This window comes from Salvelinus namaycush, chromosome 30 (genome assembly GCF_016432855.1).
Source record: "Salvelinus namaycush isolate Seneca chromosome 30, SaNama_1.0, whole genome shotgun sequence".
Classification (NCBI taxonomy): Eukaryota; Metazoa; Chordata; class Actinopteri; order Salmoniformes; family Salmonidae; genus Salvelinus; species Salvelinus namaycush.
The window spans coordinates 301,334-315,974 of record NC_052336.1 but is presented as its reverse complement, the minus strand read 5'-3'; the positions used below and the strand labels follow the sequence as shown (position 1 = coordinate 315,974).

At 47.3% G+C, this 14,641-nt stretch overlaps 1 long non-coding RNA gene across 1 annotated transcript; it reads right to left on the bottom strand.

The window, feature by feature from the left end:
• Positions 1 to 441: 441 nt before the first annotated feature.
• LOC120025334 lies at positions 442 to 12,764 on the bottom strand. Its single transcript, XR_005472987.1, has 3 exons — positions 12,750 to 12,764; positions 1,397 to 1,475; positions 442 to 474 (listed from the first exon to the last, which is right to left on the bottom strand). It is a non-coding gene; the product is annotated as an uncharacterized LOC120025334 (long non-coding RNA).
• Positions 12,765 to 14,641: the final 1,877 nt, after the last annotated feature.

Genomic DNA, 14,641 nt, shown 5'->3' with positions numbered 1-14,641 from the left:
TGTGTGTGTGTGTGTGTGTGTGTGTGTGTCTGTGTGTGTGTGTGTGTGGTGTGTGTGTATGTTGTGTTATGTGTGTGTTGTGTGTGTGTGTGTGTGTGTGTGTGTGATATGTGTGTGTGTGTTGTGTGTGGGTGTGTATATGTGTGTGTGTGTGTGTGTGTGTGTGTGTGTGTGTGTGTGTGTGTGGTGTGTGTGTGTGTGTGTGTGTGTGTGTGTGTGTGTGTTTGTGTGTGTGTGTGTGTGTGTGGTGTGTGTGTGTTTGTGTGTGTGTGTGTGCGTGTGTGTATGTGTGTGTACCTGTGGCCATGGGTTGGCTCTGTGTCTCGTCTCCCTTCTCCTCCCCCTGTCCCTCCGTCAGGGCCGTGGTTCTCCCCCTCCACTCCCCCTTCGGCAACAGCTCCACGGCAACCATATCGCCGTGCACCGCCCGGTTACGATTCTTCCCCCCACACAGCAGCACATCAGTGTTCAGCTCTGGGAGAGGATGTACAGTGAGCTCCAACAGTATTGGGACACTGTTTGTTGTGTTGTTTTGGCTCTGTCCTCCAGCACTTTGGATTTGAAATTATACAACGATGATGAGGTGCAGACTGGCAGCTTTCATTCGAGGGGATTTTCATCTATATATTTTTGTACATAGTCCCCCGCCATTTTAGGGGACCAAACGTTTTGGGACAGATTCACTTCTATTTGTATTAAAGTTGTAAAACGTGAAGTATTTGGTTCATGGTACTCAATGACTACATCAAGCTTGTGACTCTACATATTTGCTGTTTGTTTTGGTTGCTTTTTGTGCCCAATAGAAATGAATGGTAAATAATGTTTGATTGTAAATAAGAATAGTGTACATTAATGTGGATGTTACCATGATTAGGGATAATCCTGAATGACTTGTGAATAATGATGAGTGAGAAAGTGACAGACCCACAAAATATCCTACCCCCAAGACATGCTAACCTCCCCCCTATTACAATAACAGAGGAGATTAGCATTTTTTGGGGTGGGGGGGGTGTATGATATTTGTGCATCTGTACCTTTCTCTCTCATCATTATTCATGATCCCTGTAGGATTACCTGTAATCATGGTACCAGTAATAAACTCAACTGGGTCAGAACGTCTGCAGGTACTCCTGAACATAGAAACAGAAATCTCATTAGGCCCTGATTGACTTGAAAGGACAGGGCCAGTTCTACTCCTTCTAGTTCTGTGCTCCTGAAGACCAAGAGTCATGCACAAGGTAACGATACACTGGTTGATAATACAGGAGATGTTTTATCCTGTGTTCAGTATGTGTAGGCTATGTGATCCCTGCGGGGGGAATTGAACCCACAACCTTACACTGAAGGTCAAACAGAACAGTTTGAGGTCATAGGTCAGTTTTGTTGTGGAACTCACCTGAGCTCTTGTTAGAGGAGCCCTCAAAGCGGACGAAGGCTTCATGCTGGGCCCTGTGTTTGTTCACATTCAGAGTACCCTGGAATGGAAGCACAGAGAGACAGAAGACTTAGTACCCTGGAATGGAAGCACAGAGAGACAGAAGACTTAGTGCCCTGGAATGGAGCGACAGAGAGACAGAAGACTTAGTGCCCTGGAATGGAGCGACAGAGAGACAGAAGACTTAGTACCCTGGAATGGAGCGACAGAGAGACAGAAGACTTAGTACCCTGGAATGGAAGGACAGACAGACAGAAGACTTAGTACCCTGGAATGGAAGCACAGAAGAGACAGACGACTTAGTGCCCTGGAATGGAGCGACATAGAGACAGAAGACTTAGTACCCTGGAATGGAGCGACCAGAGAGACAGACAAGACTTAGTACCCTGGAATGGAAGGACAGAGAGACAGAAGACTTAGTGCCTGGAATGGAAGGACAGAGAGACAGAAGACTTAGTACCCTGGAATGGAAGCACAGAGAGACAGAAGACTTAGTGCCCTGGAATGGAGCGACAAGAGACGAATGACTTAGTGCCCTGGAATGGAGCGACAGAGAGACAGAAGACTTAGTACCCTGGAATGGAAGGACAGACAGACAGAAGACTTAGTACCCTGGAATGGAAGCACAGAGAGACAGAAGACTTAGTGCCCTGGAATGGAGCGACAGAGAGACAGAAGACTTAGTACCCTGGAATGGAGCGACAGAGAGACAGAGACTTAGTACCCTGGAATGGAAGGAGCAGAGACAGAAGACTTAGTGCCCTGGAATGGAAGGACAGAGAGACAGAAGACTTAGTACCCTGGAATGGAGCGACAGAGAGAAAGAAGACTTAGTACCCTGGAATGGAAGGACAGAGAGACAGAAGACTTAGTACCCTGGAATGGAAGGACAGAGAGACAGAAGACTTAGTGCCCTGGAATGGAAGGACAGAGAGACAGAAGACTTAGTACCCTGGAATGGAAGCACAGAGAGACAGAAGACTTAGTGCCCTGGAATGGAGCGACAGAGAGACAGAAGACTTAGTGCCCTGGAATGGAGCGACAGAGAGACAGAAGACTTAGTACCCTGGAATGGAAGGACAGAGAGACAGAAGACTTAGTGCCCTGGAATGGAGCGACAGAGAGACAGAAGACTTAGTACCCTGGAATGGAAGGACAGAGAGACAGAAGACGTTAAGTGCCCTGGAATGGTGGACAAGAGACAGAAAGCTTAGTGCCCTGGAATGGAGGACAAAGAGACAGAAGACTTAGTGCCCCTGGAATGGAAGCACAGTGAGACAGAAGACTTTTAGTGCCCTGGCAATGGAAGCCAGTGAGACAGAAGACTTAGTGCCCTGGAATGGGAAGGAGTACAGATGACTTAGTACCCTGGAATGGAAAGGACAGAGAGACAGAAGACTTAGTGCCCTGAAGATGGAAGCAAGAGGACATAAGACTTATTGCCCTGGAATGGAAGCACAGAGAGACTGAAGACTTTGTGCCACTGGAATGGGGAAGTCACAGAGAGACAGAAGAACTTAGTGGCCTGGAATGAGGACAGAGAGACAGAAGACTTAGTGCACCTGGAATGAGGAAGAGCAGAGAGACAGAAGACTTAGTACCCTGGAATGGAGGAACAGAGAGAGCAGAAGACTTAGTGCCCGGAATGGAAGCACAGAGAGACAGAAGACTTAGTGCCCTGAGAATGGAGGACAGAGAGACAAAGACTTAGTGCCCTGGAAGGAAAGACAGAGAGACAGAAGACTTCGTGCCCCTGGAATGGAAGACAGAGAGACAGAAATACTTAGTGCTCGGGAATGAAGGGAGCGACAGATGACTTAGTGCCTGGAATGGAAGACATAGAGACAGAAGACTTAGTGCCCTGGATGAAAGGACAGAGAGACAGAAGACTTAGTGCCCTGGAATGGAAAGGACAGAGAGACAAAGACTTGTGCCCTGGAATGGAAGGAAGAACAGAAAGACTAGTACCCTGGAATGAGGAAGAGAGACAGAAACTTAGGTGCCCTGGAATGGAAGAAAGGGATCAGAAACTTAGTACCCTGGAATGGAAGGACGAGAGACGAAGACTTAGTACACCTGGAATGGAAGGGAGAGACAGATGACTTGTACTATAATTGTGGACAAGAGACATAAGACTTAGTGCCCTGGAATGGAGGACAGGAGACAGAAGACTGTAGTGCCCTGGAATGGAGTGAAGAGGCAGAAGACTTAGACCCTGAATGGAAGGACAGAGCGACGAAGACTAGTGACTCTGGAATGGAAGATGAGAGACAGCTGTACTTTAGTACCCTGGAATTGAAGGACAGAGGACAGAATACTATGCCTGGTAATGGAAGCGAGAGAGTACAGAAGACTTAGTACCCTGGAGGAAAGGAGAGAGACAGAAGACTAGTCCCTATGGAATGGAGGACAGAGAGACAGAAACTTTAGTGCCTGGAAATGAAGGGCTCGAGAGACAGAAGAACTTAGTGCCCTGGATGAAGTGACAGAGAGACGAAGACTAGTGCCCTGTGAATGGAAGGACAGAGAGACTGAAGACTTATAGTGCTCTGGAATGGAAGGGAAGACAAGACTTAGTGCCCTGGAATGGAAGGACAGAGGACAGAAGACTTAGTACCCTGGAATGAAGGACAGAGAACAGAAACTTAGTGGCCTGGAAGAGCGACGAGAGCAGAAAGACTTAGTGCCCTGGAATGGAGCGACAGAGAGAGCAGAAGACTTAGTACCCTGAATGGAGTCGACAGAGAGACAAGACTTAGTACCCTGGAATGGAAGGACAGACAGACAGAAGACTAGTACCCTGGAAGGGAAGCACAGAGGAGAAAACAGAAGACTTAGTGCCCTGGGAATGGAGCGACATAAGACAGAAGACTTAGTACCCTGGAATGGAGCGACAGAGAGACAGAAGACTTAGTAACCCTGGAATGGAGGACAGAGAGACAGAAGACTTAGTGCCCTGGAATGGAAGGACAAGAGACAGAAGACTTAGTACCCTGGAATGGAAGCAAGCAGAGAGACAACAGACTTAGTGCCCTGGAATGGAGCGACAGAGAGACAAAGACTTAGTGCACTCTGAATGGGGCGACAGAGAGACAGAAGACTTAGTACCCTGGAATGGAAGGACAGACAACAGAAGACTTAGTACCCTGAATGAAGCACAGAGAGACAGAGACTTCAGGACCTGAATGGAGCGACAGAGGAACAGTAAGACTTTAGTTACCCTGGATGGAGCGACAGAGAGACCGAAGACTTAGTACCCTGGAATGGAAGGACAGGAGTAGACAGAAGAACTTGGCCCGTGGACATGGAAGGACAGAGAGACAGAAGACTTATACCCCTGGAATGGAGCGTACAGAGAGAAAGAGGACTTAGTACCTGGAAATGCAAGGACTAGAGAGACAAAAGACTTAGTACCCTGGCAATGGAAGGACAGAGAGACAGAAGACTTAGTGCCCTGGAATGGAAGGACAGAGAGACAGAAGACTTAGTACCCTGGCAATGGATAAGCACGGAGACAGGAAGACTTAGATGCCCTGGGAATGGAGCGACAGCAACAGAAGACTTAGTGCCCTAGGAATGAGCGACAGAGGGACAGAGAATTTTTCGTACCCATTGAATGGAAGGAAGAGAGACATAAGACTTTAGTGCCCTGGAATGGAGCGACAGAGAGACAGAAGACTTAGTACCCTGGAATGGATAGGACAGAGAGACCAGAAGAACTTAAGTGCCCTGGAAATGGGTGGACAGAGGAGACGAAGATTAGTGGCCCTGAATGGAAGGACAAAGCAGACAGAAGACTTACGTGCCCATGGAATGGAAGCACAGTCAGGAAACCAGAAGACTTAGTGCCCTGGAATGTGAAGCAAGTTGAGACAGAAGACTAGGTGCCCTGGGAATGGAAGGACAGAGACAGAATGATCTTAGAGCCCTGGATGGAAGGACAGATTGAGACAAGACTCTAGTGCCCTGGAATGGAAGGACAGAGAGACAGAAGACTTAGTGCCGCTGGAAATCCGGAAGCACAGAGAGACGCAAGAGACTTAGTCACCTGGAATGGAAGCCACTGAGGACAGAAGAACTTAGTTCCGCCCTGGAATGAAGGAAGAGAGAGAGATAAGACTTACGTGCCTGATGGAAGGAAGAGACAGAGAGACAGAGTGACTTAGTACCCGAATAGTACGAGAGTCGAGCAACGTGCCCAAGCACAGGAGACAGAAGACTTTAGTGGGCCCTGGAATGGACAGCGAGGACAGAGAGACAGAAGACTTAGTGCCCACTGCGAATGGAGAGACAGAGAGACGAAGACTTAGTGCCGACTGGAGTGGAAGACAAGAGAGAGACAGAATACTTTAGTGCCCTGGAATGGAAGTACAGAGAGACAGGATAGACTTAGTGTCCCTGGAATGGAAGGACAGAGAGACGAGAAAAGACGAGTTACCCTGGAATGGAGAAAGGACAGAGAGACAGAAGACTTAGTGCCCTGGAATGGAAGACAGAGAGACAGAAGACTTTCGTGCCCTGGAATGACAGGACAGGCGACAGAAGACGTTCAGTCCCTGGAATGGAAGGAGACAGAGAGACAGAAGACTTAGTGCCCTGGAATGGAAGGAACGAGACGAAAGAAACTTAGTACCTGGAATGAAGGGGAGAGACAGATGACTTAGTAGCCCTGGAATGGAAGGCGAGAGGACAAAGACTTAGTCCCATGAAGAGGACAGAGGAGACTAACGACTTAGTGCCCCTGAATGGAAGGACAGAGAGACAGAAGACTTAGTGCCCTGGAATGGAAGGAAGCAGACAGAAGACTTAGTACCCTGAATGGAAGGGCAGAGAGACAGAAGACTAGTGCCCTGGAAATGGAAGGAAGAGATACAGATTGACTAGTACCCGGAATGAAGGACAGAGAGACAGAATACTTCAGTGACCATGGAATGGAAGGAAGAGACAGAATGACTTAGTACCTGATGGAATGAATGGAGGAAGAGACATAAGCTTAGTGCCCTGGAATGGGAAGGACAGAAGACAGAAGACTTAGTGCCCTGGAATGGAAGGAAGAGAGGCAGAAGACTTAGTTCCCTGGAATGGAAGGACAGAGAGACAGAAGACTTAGGCCTTGAATGGAAGGACAGAGGACGAGATGACTTAGTACCTGGGGAATTGGGAGCAGAGAGACAGAAGATTAGTGCCCTGGAATGGAAGGAAGAGAGACAAAGATTAGTTACCTGGCAATGGAAGGACCGAGAGCAGAAGACTTAGTGACTGAATGGAGGACAGAGAGACAGAAGACTTAGTGCCCTGGAAGAGAACAGGAATGTACGAAGGACGAAGGAGAAGAAGACACGAATGGAGGACACAGAGTTAGTAGCCCTGGAATGGAAGCACAGAGAGACAGAAGGGACTAGTGCCCTGGGAATGGAAGCGACAAGAGACATGAAGATCTTAGTACGCCTGGAATGGAGGCGAAGACAGAAGACTTAGTAGCCGCTGGAATGGACAGACAGAGAGACAGAAGACTTAGTGCCACTGGAATGGAAGGACAGAGATGACCAGAAGTAACTCTAGTTCCATGGAGGAAAAGAGAGAAGAGACTAGACGAGAGCATGACAGATTTAGTGCCCCTGGAATTGAGGACATAGAGACAGAAGACTTAGTACTTGGAATGGAAACGACTAGACTAGACAGAAGACTTAGTTACCTGGAAATGAGCAAGAGAGACAGAAGATTAGTACCCCCTGGAATGGAAGGACGAGAGACAGAAGACTGTCACTGTGGGCGCAGTAAACGTAGTACAGGATGGAAGGGAGAGAGACAGAATGACTTAGTGCTCGGAATTGCGAAGGACGAGAGACAGAAGAACGTAGTACCCTGGAATGGAGCGACAGAGAAAAGAAGACGGATGAGAAGAAGACAAAGTTAGTTCCCTGGAATGGAAGGACAGAGGAGAGAGACAGAAAGACTTAGTGCTCTGGAAATGGAAAGAGAGACAGAGAGACAGAAGACTAGTAGCCTGGAAGGAGGAATAGACAGAGAGACAACCTACCCGAGGCGAGAACCGAAGACTTAGTGCCCTGGAATGGAGGGAGACAAGAGAGACAAAGACTTAAGTTTGCCCTGGAAAGGGTAAGGCAGGGACAGAAGACTTAGGTCCTGGAATGGAAGGACAGAGAGACAGAAGATTAGTGCCTGGAATGGAAAGGTAGCAGAGAGTACAGAAGACTGAGTCCACTGGAATGGAAGGACAGAGATACACGAAGACTTAGTGCCCTGGAAAATGGGGACCAGAGAGACAGAAACTTAGTGCCCGAATGGAAACAAAGAGGCAGAGACTTAGTGACCCTGGATGGAAGCACAGATGAGACAGAAACTTAGTCCTCATGGAAGGACAGACAGGGACAGAAGACTTATGACCTGGAAGAAGGAGAGAGAAGAATCTGAGTGCCCTGGAAATGGAAGGGAAAGAGACAGATGACTTAGTACCACTGAATGGAAGGACAGAGAGAACAGAAACTTAGTGCTCTGGAAGGGAAGGACAAGAGACAGAGACGTGTAGCCCTGGAATGGAAGGACAGAAGAGACAGAGAATTAGTGACCCTGGATGGTAAGACAGAGAGAGGACAGAGACTAGCCCGGATCAGGAGGGACGAGATGACTAGTGCCCATGGAATGTGAAGGACCCCAGAGAGACAGTAAGATTAGGCCCTGGAATGGAGACGAGAAAAGGAGTAGGCCAGAAGACTTAGTGACCCTGGAATGGAAGACACATAGAGACTAGAAGGACTTAGTACCTGGAATGGATACAAGCGACAAGAGAGACAGAGACTTATGTGCCCTGGAATGGAAGGACAGAGAGACAGAAGACTGAGCTTTATGGGCGAGAGGAAGGTTTCGTACCACTGGAAAGGAAAGGAGAGACGAGAGAGACAGAAGTACTTGTAACCCTGGGATGGTGAAAAGGGACAGGCAGAGACAGAAGACAGTGCACTGGGATGGAAGCACAGGAGAGACAGAGACTTAGTGCCTCTGGAATGGAAGGACAGCGAGACAGAAGACTTAGTGCCCTGGAATGGAAGAGAGACAGAAGACAGAAGGACATTAGTGCCCTGGAATGGAAGGAAGGCAGAGAGACAGAATACGTGTGCTATGGAAGAAGGAGAGACAAGATGAATCTTAGTGCCCTGGAATGGAAGGAAGGCAGAGAGACAGAAGACTAGTGCACCTGGAATGGAAGGAAGACAGAAGAGACAGAAGACTAAGTGCCCCCGCTGGGGAATGGAAGGGACAGAGAGACAAGGACTAGTGCCCTGGAATGGAAGGAAGGGACAGAAGACTTAGTCCCTGGATGAAGGAAGCGAGAGACAAATACTTAGTGCCCTGGCCTGGAAGGAGAGGACAGAAGACTTATACCCTGGAATGGAAGGACAGAGAGACAGAGACCGTACTTGAGGAAAGACAGACAAACCTGAATGGAAGACGAGGCTCCTGGAATTTGATGGACAGGTAGAGACATAGATCTTAGTGCCCTGGATGGAAGGACAGAGTAGACAGAGTACTTAGTAATCCCTGGAATGGAGGGACAGAGGAGTCAGAAAGACTTAGTACCCTGGAATGGAAGGGACGAGAGTACAGAAGACTTACATGCCTGGAATGGAAGGGAGAGACTAGCATGAACTTAGTACCCTTGGAATAAGGCAAAGAAAATCTGCTTGAAGAGAGAGAGACAGATACTTAGGCCCTGGAATGGAAGGACAGAGAGACAGAGACTTAGTAGGCTATAAGCATGGACGATCAGGCTAAGGAAGAGAAGGACAGAAGACTTAGTACCTGGAATGGAAGGACAGAGAGACAGAACCTTAGTGGCCCTGGATGGAAGACAGAGAGACAGAAGACTTAGTGCCGGAATGGGAAGACAGAGAGACAAAGACTTAGTCCCTGAAATGGAAGTACATGAGACTAAGACTTAGTGCCTGGTAAGGAAGGAGAGAGACAAGAAGCTTAGTGCCATGCTGAATGGAGCGACAGAGAGACAGAAGAGCTTAGTACCCTGGATGGAAGGACAGAGAGAAAGAAGACGTAGCTACTGGAATGGAAGAGAGAGGAGACAGAAGCTAGTGCCCTGGAATTGAAGGACAAGAGACAGTAGGAGAGACTCGATTGAAGACTTAGTAACGAGTGTAGGAATGGAAGGACAGAGAGCAGAAGACTAGTACCCTGGAATGGGCAGGACAGAGAGCAGAGACTTAGTGCTATGGATGGAAGGGAGAGACAGATGACTTAGTGCTCTTGGAATGGAAAAGGACAGAGAGACAGAAGACTAGTGCCCTTGGAATGGAAGGAAGAGACGAAGAGACAGACAATATAGTGCCCTGGAAGGAGGGAAGGGAACGAGAGACAGAAGGACTTAGTGCTTGGTAATGGAAGGAAGAGACAGAGCGACAGAAGACTTAGTGCGCCTGGAATGGAAGGAAGAGACAAGAGACAGAAGACTTAGTACCCCTGGAATGGAAGAAGAGAGACAGAAGACTTAGTGCCTATGACCAGAAGGAAGATAGTTCGAAGTGGAGACGACAGTGAGAGATCCGAATACTTAGTCCCTGGAATGGAATGGCAGAAGACAGAAGATTAGTGCCCTGGAATGGAAGGAGACAGAGGACGAATCAGCCGAAGGAAGGACGAGTAGAAGCTTAGTGACCCTGGAATGTGAGTCGACAGAGATACAGAAGGACTTAGTTGACCCTGGAGGAGGGAGGAGAATCTTGTGCACTATGCGAGCAGGACAGAAGACTAGTACCCTGGAATGAAGGACAGAGAGACGAGAAACTTAGTACATGTATTGGAAGGACGACAGACAGATGACTTAGGTCTCTGGAATGGAAGGACAGAGAGAAGAAAGTTAGTCCCTGGAATGGAAGGAAAACGAGAGACGACGAATTAGTAGCCCTGGAATGGAAGGAAGGAAGAGAAGACAGAAACTTAGTGCTCTGAATGGAAGGAGAGAGAGCGACGACAGAAGACTGTCATGGATGAACGAGACACTGACTGGAAGGAAGAGACAGAGAGACAGAAACTAGTGCCCTGGAAGGAAGGACAGAGAGACAGAAGACTAGCTAATGGACGTAGATTGACCCGGATGGTACAGGGGAGACAGACAGAGAGAGACAAAGACTTAGCTACCCTGGAAATGGAAGGCAGAGAGACAGAAGACTTAGTGCCTGGAATGGAAGGAAACAGAGAGACAGAAGACTTAGTACCCTGGATGAAGCGAAGAGAGAAGAAGATCTTAGTACCACTGAATGGAAGGACAGTAGAGACAGAAGACTTGATCAATGAAGGGAAAAATACTTAGTACCGGAATGGAAGGACGAGAGCAACCGAAGGTACTTAGTGATCCCTGGAATGGAAGGGAGAGACAGATAGAACTTAGATTAAGCCTGGATGGAAGGACAGAGAGACAGAAGACTTAGTGCCTGGAATGGAAGGAAGAGACAAGAGAGACAGAAATTAGGAGCCCTGGATATGGAAGGAGGGACAGAGAGCAGAAGACTTAGTGGATATTTAGGTAATGGAATAGAGACCAGAGAGACAGAAGACTAGTGCCTCGGTGGAATGGAAGGACAGAGATGACAGAATGATCTTATATCCCTGGAATGAAGAAGAGACAGAGGACAGAGACTTATGCCCTGCGATGGAAGGAACAGCAGAGACAGAAGACTTAGTGCCCTGGAATGGAAGGCAGGGACAGAGCAACTTATGACCCTGGAATGAGAGACAGAGAGACAGAAGACTTAGTGGGAATAACCAGGCAGTGTCCTGGAATGGAAGAACAGTAGAGACCGAAGACTTCAGTAAGCCCTGGATGGAAGACAGACAGACGAAGACTTAGACCTGGAATGGAAGGAGAAAGAAGACTAGTCGGATGGAGGACGCTTAGTAGCCCTGGAATGGAAAAGGAGCAGAGAGACAGAGACTTAGTGCCCTGGAATGGAAGGACAGAGAACGAAGCTTAGTTAAGAGGACAGAAGTTAGTACCCTGGAATGGAAGGACAGAGAGACAGAAGACTTAGTGCCCTGGAATGGAAGGGAGAGACAGATACTTAGTGCCCTGGACTGGAAGGAACAGAGAGACAGAAAGCTAGTTAGCCTGGAATGGAAGGACAGAGAGACAGAAGACTTAGGTGCCCTGGAATGGAGAGGACAGGGACAGAAGACTTAGTACCCTGGAATGGAAAGAGACAGAGAGACAGAAGACTTAGTACCCTGGAGAAGAAGGAAGAGCACAGAAGACTTGCTGCCGAACTGAAGACAAAGTCAGAGATTAGTCCGGAAGGAAGGACAGAGAGACAGAAGACTTAGTGCCCTGAATGGAAGGCAGAGAGACAGAAGACTTCGTCCCGGCCCTGGAATGGAAGGAAAGACAGAGAGACGAAGACTTAGTACCCGGGAATGGAAGGAAGAGACAGAGAGACAAGGACTTAGTGGCCCTGGGAATGGAAGCACAGAGAGACAGAAGACTTAGTACCCTGAAAAAATGGGAAAGGAAGAGACAGAGAGACAGAAGACCTTAGTGCCACTGGAATGGAATGGATGACAGAGAGACAAATAAAACTTTTTAAAAATTTTTTTCTTTAATGGTCATTTAGCAGACGCTCTGATCCAGCAAACTTCCAGAGCAATTAGGTTAAGGTGCCCTTCTCAAGGGCACATCGACAGATTTCACCAAGTCCATCTCTAGGATTCGAATCAGCACCCTTTCAGTTACTGGCCTACAAAACCGCAGTAACCGATAAGGCTAAGCACACCCAGGCGCACATTGGGGTACATTTTCATTTCACGAAATGTACTATTTTTTGGTGTTTTTGGTGTCAATTTTCTTCCAGGTTGTTGTGTTTGTAGGCCTCAAAATGGCTGTCGAGGAGGACCTTCACATCTGAAGTGTAGTTTTCTCACTCACGTCACACACAGACATTCCCCCTCCGTCTACCTGTATGGATCGGCCAGACTTAATGCCCAGCCTCCAGGCCCTCGCAGGCAGGTGGTGCTCTCTCTCATCACACACACACACACACACACACACACACAGGACACACCACACACCACAACCCACACACACACACACCAACACACACACACACACACACCACACACCACACACACACACACACACACACCACGCAGCCACCCCCCCCCCCCCCCTCCGACCTACCTGAGGTATCGTCCAGACTTAATTGCCAAGCCTCCAGGACCTCGCAGGCAGGTGGTCGCATCTCAACTCACTACTCACACTAAACGACACTCGACAACCCCACCCTCCACCTACCTGTATGTATCGACCGAACTTAATGGCCAGCCTCCAGGACCTCGGCAGTCAGGTGTTCAGTGTACTCTCTCTCTCCGGTCCCGTCGCTCCCTTTCTCCTGCAGGGCTGAGCCGATGGGAGTACAGCTCCGGGCAGGCTGCATCTCCGGCAGAACGTCTGCAGGTACTCCTGAACGCAGAACAGAAATGCTCATTAGGACCCTGATTGACTTGAATTGGCAGGGCCAGTTCGACTCCTTCTAGTTTCTTGTGCTCCTGAAGTACCAAGAGTCAATGTCACAAGGTAACAATACACTGGCTGATAATACAGTAGATGTTTTTTAAAAATCCGTGTTTCAGGGATGTGTAGGCTATGTACTCCCTGCGGGGAATTGAAACCCACAAGCCTGGGTCTCACTCTTACCAACAGAGCCCACAGACCAATCAAAATCAAAATCAAATGTTATTTTATAGCCCTTCGTACATCATGCTTGATATCTCAAAGTGCTGTAGTGCGAAACCCAGCCTAAAACCCCAAACAGCAAGCAAATGCATGTGTAGAAGCACAGTGGCTAGGAAAAACTCCCATAGAAAAGGCCAAACCATAGGCAGAAACCTAGAGAGGAACAGGCTATGAGGGGTGGCCACTCCTCTTCTGGCTGTGCCGGGTGGAGATTATAACAGAACATGGACAAGATGTTAAATGTTTCATAAATGAACCAGCATGGTCAATAATAGTAATCACAGTAGTTATCCAGGGTGTAACAGTCGCGACCTCAGGAGTAAAGGTAGTATACACTATACAACTAAGAAACTGATCTTAACCCCACCCTGCTTCTTGTATGGGTCCTTTTGACTGATGTTCCCTGGGTTCCATTACCAGGGTATTCACGCTGTAGAGGAGTATTCAGCAGGCTTCTCATTAACCAGGTATTCACCTATAGAGGAGCAGTATACAGCAGGGTTCTCATTACCCAGGTATTCACCTATTAAGGATCAATAACAGCAGGGTTCTCATTACCCATGTATTCACTATAGAGGATCTAGTATCAGCAGGGTTCTCATTACCCATGTATTCACCCATCTCATAGAGAACTGTATCAGTTAGAAGTATTAATATACCTCCTCATAGGAGAAACGTATCCAGTATAGTATACTATACCCATCCTCTAGGAACTGTATCAGTTATAGATAATATACCATCCTCATAGAGAAACTGTATCCAGTTATAGTATAATATACATCCTCATAGAGAACTGTATCAGTTATAGTAAATTATACCATCCTCATAGAGAACTGTACAGTTTATAGTATAAGATACCATACTCATAGAGAACACTGTATCCAGTTATAGTATAATATACCATCCTCCATAGAGAAACTGTATCCAGGTAGGCTTATAGTATAATATACCATCCCCATAGGGACTGTATCCAGTTATAGTATCTATACCCATCCTCATAGAGAACTGTATCCAGTTATAGTATAATATACCATCCTCATAGAGAACTGTATCCAGTTAAGTATAATATACCATCCTCATAGAGAACTGTATCCAGTTATAGTATAATATACCATCCTCATAGAGAACTGTATCCAGTTATAGTATAATATACCATCCTCATAGAGAACTGTATCCAGTTATAGTATAATATACCATCCTCATAGAGAACTGTATCCAGTTATAGTATAATATACCATCCTCATAGAGAACTGTATCCAGTTATAGTATAATATACCATCCTCATAGAGAACTGTATCCAGTTATAGTATAATATACCATCCTCATAGAGAACTGTATCCAGTTTATAGTATAATATACCATCCTCATAGAGAACTGTATCCAGTTATAGTATAATATACCATCCTCATAGAGAACTGTATCCAGTTATAGTATAATATACCATCCTCATA